A 10,000-nucleotide genomic window follows, 5' to 3' on the forward strand; every position below is an offset into this window, starting at 1 on the left:
CCACCGTCCTGCTGTCTGTATCAACCAACACCTTTTGTGGGCTCTGATGTGCGACCGAGTCGGACGGCTTAGCCAGGCGTTTGGTTCATCCCACAGCGCCAGTCCTGCTTACCAAGAGTGGCCCACTGAGCACTCGTTCATTCTCACTCGTCCGGCTCCAAGCCAGCGAGTCGGACCTCTTACCAATTGAAAGTTTGAGAATAGGTTGAGGTCGTTTCGGCCCCAAGGCCTCTAATCATTCGCTTTACCAGATAAAATTGTTCACGAATATCTCCCGAGCACCAGCTATCCTGAGGGAAACTTCGGAAGGAACCAGCTACTAGATGGTTCGATAAGTCTTTCGCCCCTATACTCAGGTCGGACGATCGATTTGCACGTCAGAACCGCTGCGGACATCCACCAGAGTTTCCTCTGGCTTCCTCCTGCCCGAGCATAGTTCACCATCTTTCGGGTTTTAGCATGCTTGCTCTTCCTCCGCTCCACCGGACGAGCCGGACGGAACGGGGTGGCGGTGCGCCCGACCCAGAGGGCCGGGATCCCGCCTCGTGACGGCCCTGTGCCGACCTTCACTTTCGTTATGCCAGGATAGGTTTCGGTAGACCCCCTCGACTTGCAAGCCTGCTTAGACTCCTTGGTCCGTGTTTCAAGACGGGTCGAATGAGGAGGCCTCGCTCACGCCCGACAGACCCTCCGCTTCGGCCGAAGCCGCGGCGAGACCGGACCCTCCGGATCCCGCCGGCCACGCGACAGCAAGCTGTGCACGCGACCGACGGAGACGCCGGTGGCCCGGACCCCGCTGCCTGAACCCCCGGGGGGGCAGGCCGTCACGCAGAGTCCTCGACAGAGAGCGCAGTGAGCAACCGTGACGGGCGGCGTAAGACGGCGAGGGCCGAAGCCCCCGCACGCCGCAGCCTCGCCCGCCCCTCTGCTCCGCTCTTCGGTCGGTCGCCGGGAAGGGCGCCGAACGGTAGAAGTGCGGACGCGGACCGGACGGCGAAGCGCCGCGGGTCGGTCCCGAGGGATCCGAACCCGCACACGCTGCCGCGCCGACCGCGCCTGAATCAACCGGACGCCCCATGTAGCATGCGGCACTCATCCGTTTACTTCTTGGCAGTTTCACGCAATGTTGAACCCTCTCTTCAAAGTTCTTTTCAACGTTCCCTCACGGTACTTGTTGACTATCGGTCTCGTGCATAGTATTGAGCCTTGGATGGAGTTCACCACCCCTCTTTGGGCTGCATTCTAAAACAACCCGACTCTTGGAAAGCTTTCCCTCCGGCCTTCGAGTCCGCCCTACGGGCCTTACACCCGCTGCGGGTAAGCTGCAGCCCCGATCACAGTGGACTGCGGCCGGACTCTGTCGACCGGAGTTCAGTTTCCTTACGCCACAGGTCCCTCGCACCGCAAACGGGCGCGGGGATTCGGCGATGGGCTCTTCCTGCTTCGCTCGCCGCTACTGAAGGAATCCTTGTTAGTTTCTTTTCTCTCCGCTTAGTGATATGCTTAAATCCAGCGGGTAATCTCATCCGATCTGAGGTCTGGAATCGTGAAAGACACGTGGAACGTGATCGGAGTCATAGGCGGCGACCCGGGGTCTCTCCTTCCCCGGCGCTCCCCGAAGAATCGGGTCGCCGGCGGGAAAGGGTGGCCTACCATGCGCCTGCGAGAACGCAGACGGGAGGACGAGAGACCCCGCGATTGGGTCGACCGGCTCTGCCCGGCAGAGGCTCCTCGACCGTTCCGGGGGGTCGGACGCTGGACCGCACCACGGGCGCATACGTCTACACCCCGATGGCACGTCGCACGACCGACGAACCCCCGGTTACCGATCGAGCCTGCTCGCCGAGTTTCACCGGCGCCGACATCACAGAACTCCATCTGACACTGACCCGACGCAGCCGGCCGTCGAAGGGACGGCTGCGGCCGGGCGCTCCCTCCGGCGCGCGAACACGCCGACTCTGTGAGTGATTGTCTTCAGACGCTCAGACGGACGTGGCTCGAGGAGCAGAGCATCCCCGAGCCGCCATTTGCGTTCGAATAAGTCGATGATCAGTGAGTTCTGCAATTCACATGAATTCTCGCATCTAACTGCGTTCTTCATCGACGCACGAGCCGAGTGATCCACCACCAAGAATTGTCATTTGCCACTGAAGACTCCCGCGTTCGCAAACTCTCCTCAGAGCCGAGGGAAGAAGTGGAACGGAAGGAGAAAGGACACGGGGACTCTGTGCCTTCTTTGCTTGTGACTGGAAAGAAATATCCTCCGTCGAGCCGAGGGGGGAAGCGGGCTCCCTCCTTCCCCCCACCGCCGCGAGGGCGGGTCGCGCGAGTCAGACTCGCCGACTGGGGGGAAATCGGGCGACACCGGTGCCCCTTCTCTGCCCTGCGGAGAATGCCTCGAGGAGCGCCGCGCCGCGGACGGCGACGGCGTCTCCACCCTTGCGGGACTTCTCCCTCGAAGCTACCGGGAGCGCGAGACTCCGTGAGACAGACGACGAGAGAAGAACCGGGTACTCCCCGGGCTGGTCTGTGTGTGACACGCCCGTCTCCTTTTTGTCGGAGAGAGCGAAGGCGAAGCGCGGGGTCTGACCTCGACCGTGGAACGGGGAAGGAGGCGGTGAAAACCCCGCTCGAGTCCCCCCGGCTTTTCCAATTTGCTCTCTCCGCGTGTCTCTCTGTGACGGCTTTTCCGACATTCCCCCTTTGTTCCCTCTCCGATCACGGAGGGGAAGGGTTCTGTTAATGATCCTTCCGCAGGTTCACCTACGGAAACCTTGTTACGACTTTTACTTCCTCTAAATGATCAAGTTTGACCGTCTTCTCGTCGCGCCTCGACAACCGGCCGAAGCCGGGGGTGCCAGACGGTCGATCCGATGGCCTCACTAAGTCATTCGATCGGTAGTAGCGACGGGCGGTGTGTACAAAGGGCAGGGACGTAATCAATGCGAGCTGATGACTCGCGTTTACTTGGAATTCCTCGTTCAAGGGACACAATTACAAGTCCCTGTCCCCAGCACGGAGAAGTCTCAGCGGATTACCCGGACCTTTCGGCCGAGGGCAAATGTACCCGCTGCTTGCGCCAGTGTAGCGCGCGTGCGGCCCCGGACATCTAAGGGCATCACAGACCTGTTATTGCTCCATCTCGTATGGCTGAAAGCCATTTGTCCCTCTAAGAAGTTCGCGGCTCACCACGACGGGTGGCCGGACTATTTAGCAAGCAAGAGTCTCGTTCGTTATCGGAATTAACCAGACAAATCACTCCACCAACTAAGAACGGCCATGCACCACCATCCACAAAATCAAGAAAGAGCTCTCAATCTGTCAATCCTCACTGTGTCCGGGCCGGGTAGGTTTCCCCGTGTTGAGTCAAATTAAGCCGCAGGCTCCACTCCTGTGGTGCCCTTCCGTCAATTCCTTTAAGTTTCAGCTTTGCAACCATACTTCCCCCGGAACCCAAAGACTTTGGTTTTCCGGAGAGTTGCCCGCCGCGTCATGGGAGGAACGCCGGCGAATTACGAGTCGGTATCGTTTATGGTCGGAACTAGGGCGGTATCTGATCGCCTTCGATCCTCCGACTTTCGTTCTTGATCAATGAAGGACATTCTTGGCAAATGCTTTCGCTGTCGGGCGTCTTGCGACGATCCAAGAATTTCACCTCTCACGCCGCAATACGAATGCCCCCGGCAGTCCCTCTTGATCATTACCTCAGGATCTCAAGACCAACGAAATAGAACCGAGGTCCTCTTCCACTATTCCATGCTGAGCTGTTCGGGCACTTTGGCCTGCTTTGAACACTTCAATTTTCTCAAAGTAAACGTTCCAGTCTCGCACGGCACTCAGTTAAGAGCACCGCACGACCAACCGAATCACTGGCCGGAAAAATCTCCACGACTCCCGTTTGACGGGGAGAAGGGGGAACGGGCAGTGCACGCCTCACGGCGGACCGCCCGCCCCGGCCAGAAATCCGACTACGAGCTTTTTAACTGCAGCAAATTTAATATACGCTGCTGGAGCTGGAATTACCGCGGCTGCTGGCACCAGACTTGCCCTCCAGTAGATCCTCGTTAAAGGATTTAAAGTGTACTCATTCCGATCACAGGGCCTCCGAAGAGGCCTGTATCGTTATTTTTGTCACTACCTCCCCGTGTCAGGAGTGGTAATTTGCGTGCCTGCTGCCTTCCTTGGATGTGGTAGCCGTTTCTCAGGCTCCCTCTCCGGAATCGAACCCTGATTCTCCGTTACCCGTCACAACCATGATAAGCGCATAACTTACCATCGAAAGTTGATAGAGCAGACTTTTGAAGGGAGCGTCGCCGGTGCAAGACCGTGCGATCGGCATGATTATCTAGAGTTCACCAGCGGAGACCGGACCCCGAAAGGACCGGGCTGGCCTTGTTCCTAATAAGAGCACGCTTCCCCCGAAGGGTCGGCGCTTTGTTGCATGTATTAGCTCTAGAATTACCACAGTTATCCATGGTATAAGACTTTCCTCCAATAAACCATAACTGATCTAATGAGCCATCTGCAGTTTCTCTTGTATGTTCAGGATTGTACTTAGACGTGCATGGCTTAATCTTTGAGACAAGCATATGACTACTGGCAGGATCAACCAGGTAACGGTCGACAGAACCGGGCTGGGCCCGTTCGCCGTCCGGGAGTCGCTCTCGCACTCCCCTCTCTCTCTCTCTGAATTCTCAATTGTCGATGCCGTGCTATTACGGTACAGTGATCGAAGAACCGCCCGAAGGGATTCTCGAGGTGTGTATCTCTACCCGAGTCGACTGGGTCGTCTCGAGAGGAGTCGCAGTGGTCCCGCCTCGGAGACGGGACCGGTTCGAAGCGACCGCGGGAGGGCGACGGCTCGTCCACTGGAACAGGGGGAGAGCAATCGCACGCCTCGAGCGTGCATTCGTTGCTTGGATGAAAAAGCCCGTACCGAGCGCCGAGTGCAACACATGGTCGCAGCAACGGCAGCATGCCCGAACGGGTCCCGTGGAGAAAGCTCGATATCTGACGACACCGAGGTCCTGCTCTTTCTCCACCGGGGGTTCTGCGGATGAAAAGGCTCAATATCTGAACGTCGATATATACGTGTGCACGGAGGGACACCTCTGCTCACGGGGCGAGTGGGTGAAAACCCCCGCTCTGAGCGCCGAGTTGCAACACATGGTCGCGATGAAACGACGGCTGACCCTACCGAAAGGGCCCGCTGGAGTCCAACCATGACACGTATACACACACGACAGACATTAAAAGCCTTCTCGAGTCTTGGATCGACTCTACTACCCCCCTCATATATAGAATCCGATTCACTCTGCCCGCTCGTTCTGACCATTGGATCACACACTTAAGCCAATACCCGCTACACTTAAGAGATCTCGAAATCTCGAACGAGACCCAGATTCTCTGCGGGTGAGTCGGGCGGCCTGCCGTCGCCGTCGGCTTGCCGTTTGCCTTTCGCCTGGTCGCATGGCACTCGTGCCATCGACCACGCAACGCGAGAGGCCTTCTCCCTTCTCCTTTCTCTCTCATCTCTACTCTCTCTCTTCTCCACCGGGGGTTCTGCGGATGAAAAAGCTCAATATCTGGGATTGTATATATACATATGCACGAAAGAACCTTCTACTCACGGGGCGAGTGGGTGAAAACCCCCGCACCGAGCGCCGAGTTGCAACACATGGTCGCGATGAAACGACGGCTGACCCTACCGAGAAGGCCAGCAAGGGTCTGACGTGCAAAAACATATTTACGCACCACAGGCAAGGAGCCTTTTCGAGTCTCGGGTGGACTCCCGTCCGCGAAAGCTTCATATCTGAACGTCGATATATACGTGTGCACGGAGGGACACCTCTGCTCACGGGGCGAGTGGGTGAAAACCCCCGCTCTGAGCGCCGAGTTGCAACACATGGTCGCGATGAAACGACGGCTGACCCTACCGAAAGGGCCCGCTGGAGTCCAACCATGACACGCATACACACACGACAGACATTAAAAGCCTTCTCGAGTCTTGGATCGACTCTACTACCCCCCTCATATATAGAATCCGATTCACTCTGCCCGCTCGTTCTGACCATTGGATCACACACTTAAGCCAATACCCGCTACACTAAAGAGATCTCAAAATCTCGGACGAGAGCCACACCTTGCGGATGCATCGGGCGGCCTGCCGTCGAGGTCGGCCGTCGCCCCGTCTCACAGACTCGTGCAACACGACGAGTCCCAGCCTACGCCTGTGTGCATCACCGTCGGCCTAAATCTCGGCCCTCGCCCGGTCGCATGACACTCGTGCCATCGACCGCACCATCGACCTTCTCACCCGGGAGCAACCCGTGTTTTCAGAGGAGTGCCGGGGTTGCTCCCGTGCCGGGTATGTCTTGTCCGGCGGCGCCCCGTCTCACAGACTCGTGCAACGACAACGGGTCCCATGCCTACGCATGTGTGCATCACCGTCGGCTAATTACTCGGCCCTCGCCCGGTCGCATGACACTCGTGCCGTCGATCACACCATCGACCTTCTCACATGGGAGCGACCCGTATTTTCAGAGGAGTGTCGGGGTTGCTCCCGTGCCGGATATATCTTGACGAAATCAAGGAGATATATGAGGAAACTTCTACAATTTGAAGATCGACCGGCGAGACAAGACACTCCCCTTAATATATAATCCGATTCACTCTGCCCACTCATTCTGACCATTGGGTCACACACTTAAGCCAATACCCGTTACACTAAAGTTGACCATGTTTTGTTTTTTTTGATATTATTATTATTATTTTTTTTTTGTCAACGTCCTCTGTAACGAAGTCAAAACTCTATGCATGTGTTCGCGTGTCGTTCTGCCGTCTCCGCCGGGCACATCCCAGCCAGCGCCCGATACATTTCAGTTGACAACGGTCACAACTCTATGCATGTGCTCGTGGGTCGTTCTGCCGTCAACGTCGGGAACACACAGGCCAGTACCCGCTACATTAAAATTGACAATGGTCACAACTCTATGCATGTGCTCGTGGGTCGTTCTACCGTCAACGTCGGGCGCACACAGGCCAGTACCCGATACATGCAAGTTGACAGTGGTCACAAACTCTATGCATGTGTTCGCGTGTCGTTCTGCCGTCTCCGCCGGGCACATCCCAGCCAGCGCCCGATACATTCAAGTTGACAACGGTCACAACTCTATGCATGTGCTCGTGGGTCGTTCTACCGTCAACGTCGGGCGCACACAGGCCAGTACCCGATACATGCAAGTTGACAATGGTCACAAACTCTATGCATGTGTTCGCGTGTCGTTCTGCCGTCTCCGCCGGGCACATCCCAGCCAGCGCCCGATACATTCAAGTTGACAACGGTCACAACTCTATGCATGTGTTCGCGTGTCGTTCTGCCGTCTCCGCCGGGCACATCCCAGCCAGCGCCCGATACATTAAAGTTGACAACGGTCACAACTCTATGCATGTGCTCGTGGGTCGTTCTACCGTCAACGTCGGGCGCACACAGGCCAGTACCCGATACATGCAAGTTGACAGTGGTCACAAACTCTATGCATGTGTTCGCGTGTCGTTCTGCCGTCTCCGCCGGGCACATCCCAGCCAGCGCCCGATACATTCAAGTTGACAACGGTCACAACTCTATGCATGTGTTCGCGTGTCGTTCTGCCGTCTCCGCCGGGCACATCCCAGCCAGCGCCCGATACATTCAAGTTGACAATGGTCACAACTCTATGCATGTGTTCGCGGGTCGTTCTATACCGTCACCGTCGGGCACACTTGAGCCAGTACCCGCTTGACTTTTTTTTTTTTTTTTTAAGTCAACGTCTTCTTCAAGGAAGTCCAAATTCTATGCATGTGTTCGTGGGTCGTTCTGCCGTCTCCGTCGGGCACACACAGGCCAGCGCCCGATACATTCAAGTTGACAGTGGTCAAAACTCTATGCATGTGTTCGCGTGTCGTTCTGCCGTCTCCGCCGCGCACATCCTAGCCAGCGCCCGATACATTCAAGTTGACGATGGTCACAACACTATGCATGTGTTCGCGTGTCGTTCTGCCGTCTCCGCCGGGCGCATCCCAGCCAGCGCCCGATACATTCAAGTTGACAACGGTCACAACTCTATGCATGTGCTCGTGGGTCGTTCTACCGTCAACGTCGGGCGCACACAGGCCAGTACCCGATTCATGCAAGTTGACAACGGTCACAAACTCTATGCATGTGTTCGCGTGTCGTTCTGCCGTCTCCGCCGGGCACATCCCAGCCAGCGCCCGATACATTCAAGTTGACAACGGTCACAAACTCTATGCATGTGTTCGCGTGTCGTTCTGCCGTCTCCGCCGGGCACATCCCAGCCAGCGCCCGATACATTCAAGTTGACAATGGTCACAACTCTATGCATGTGTTCGCGGGTCGTTCTACCGTCACCGTCGGGCACACTTGAGCCAGTACCCGCTTGACTTTTTTTTTTTTTTTTTTATGTCAACGTCTTCTTCAAGGAAGTCCAAATTCTATGCATGTGTTCGTGGGTCGTTCTGCCGTCTCCGTCGGGCACACACAGGCCAGCGCCCGATACATTCAAGTTGACAATGGTCACAACTCTATGCATGTGTTCGCGGGTCGTTCTGCCGTCAACGTCGGGCACACACAGGCCAGTACCCGATACACGCAAGTTGACAATGGTCACAAACTCTATGCATGTGTTCGCGTGTCGTTCTGCCGTCTCCGCCGCGCACATCCTAGCCAGCGCCCGATACATTAAAGTTGACAGTGGTCAAAACTCTATGCATGTGTTCGCGTGTCGTTCTGCCGTCTCCGCCGCGCACATCCTAGCCAGCGCCCGATACATTCAAGTTGACGACGGTCACAACACTATGAATGTGTTCGCGTGTCGTTCTGCCGTCTCCGCCGGGCGCATCCCAGCCAGCGCCCGATACATTCAAGTTGACAACGGTCACAACTCTATGCATGTGCTCGCGGGTCGTTCTGCCGTCAACGTCGGGCGCACACAGGCCAGTACCCGATTCATGCAAGTTGACAACGGTCACAAACTCTATGCATGTGTTCGCGTGTCGTTCTGCCGTCTCCGCCGGGCACATCCCAGCCAGCGCCCGATACATTCAAGTTGACAACGGTCACAAACTCTATGCATGTGTTCGCGTGTCGTTCTGCCGTCTCCGCCGGGCACATCCCAGCCAGCGCCCGATACATTCAAGTTGACAATGGTCACAACTCTATGCATGTGTTCGCGGGTCGTTCTACCGTCACCGTCGGGCACACTTGAGCCAGTACCCGCTTGACTTTTTTTTTTTTTTTATGTCAACGTCTTCTTCAAGGAAGTCCAAATTCTATGCATGTGTTCGTGGGTCGTTCTGCCGTCTCCGTCGGGCACACAATCAAGCCAGCGCCCGATACATTCAAGTTGACGATGGTCACAACACTATGCATGTGTTCGCGGGTCGTTCTGCCGTCAACGTCGGGCACACACAGGCCAGTACCCGATACATTCAAGTTGACAACGGTCACAACTCTATGCATGTGCTCGTGGGTCGTTCTACCGTCAACGTCGGGCGCACACAGGCCAGTACCCGATTCATGCAAGTTGACAACGGTCACAAACTCTATGCATGTGTTCGCGTGTCGTTCTGCCGTCTCCGCCGGGCACATCCCAGCCAGCGCCCGATACATTCAAGTTGACAACGGTCACAAACTCTATGCATGTGTTCGCGTGTCGTTCTGCCGTCTCCGCCGGGCACATCCCAGCCAGCGCCCGATACATTCAAGTTGACAATGGTCACAACTCTATGCATGTGTTCGCGGGTCGTTCTACCGTCACCGTCGGGCACACTTGAGCCAGTACCCGCTTGACTTTTTTTTTTTTTTTTTTATGTCAACGTCTTCTTCAAGGAAGTCCAAATTCTATGCATGTGTTCGTGGGTCGTTCTGCCGTCTCCGTCGGGCACACAATCAAGCCAGCGCCCGATACATTCAAGTTGACAATGGTCACAACTCTATGCATGT

The 10,000-nt window shown here is 56.3% G+C and overlaps 3 non-coding genes across 3 annotated transcripts in view; all 3 read right to left on the reverse strand.

Moving 5' to 3' along the window:
* LOC139968458 (large subunit ribosomal RNA) overlaps positions 1-1,540 on the reverse strand; it is a 4,030-nt gene extending 2,490 nt beyond the window's left edge. The window contains exon 1 of the ribosomal RNA XR_011793456.1: positions 1-1,540. This exon is cut by the window's left edge and continues 2,490 nt beyond it. This is a non-coding gene — a ribosomal RNA (large subunit ribosomal RNA).
* A 436-nt stretch (positions 1,541-1,976) lies between these two features.
* On the reverse strand, positions 1,977-2,136 carry LOC139968493 (5.8S ribosomal RNA). The gene has a single exon (XR_011793489.1). It is a non-coding gene; the product is annotated as a 5.8S ribosomal RNA (ribosomal RNA).
* Positions 2,137-2,740: 604 nt separating this feature from the next.
* Positions 2,741-4,616, reverse strand: LOC139968373 (small subunit ribosomal RNA). The gene has a single exon (XR_011793377.1). It is a non-coding gene; the product is annotated as a small subunit ribosomal RNA (ribosomal RNA).
* Positions 4,617-10,000: the final 5,384 nt, after the last annotated feature.

The sequence above is a fragment of the Apostichopus japonicus genome, chromosome 5 (assembly GCF_037975245.1).
Source record: "Apostichopus japonicus isolate 1M-3 chromosome 5, ASM3797524v1, whole genome shotgun sequence".
Taxonomy (NCBI): Eukaryota; Metazoa; Echinodermata; class Holothuroidea; order Aspidochirotida; family Stichopodidae; genus Apostichopus; species Apostichopus japonicus.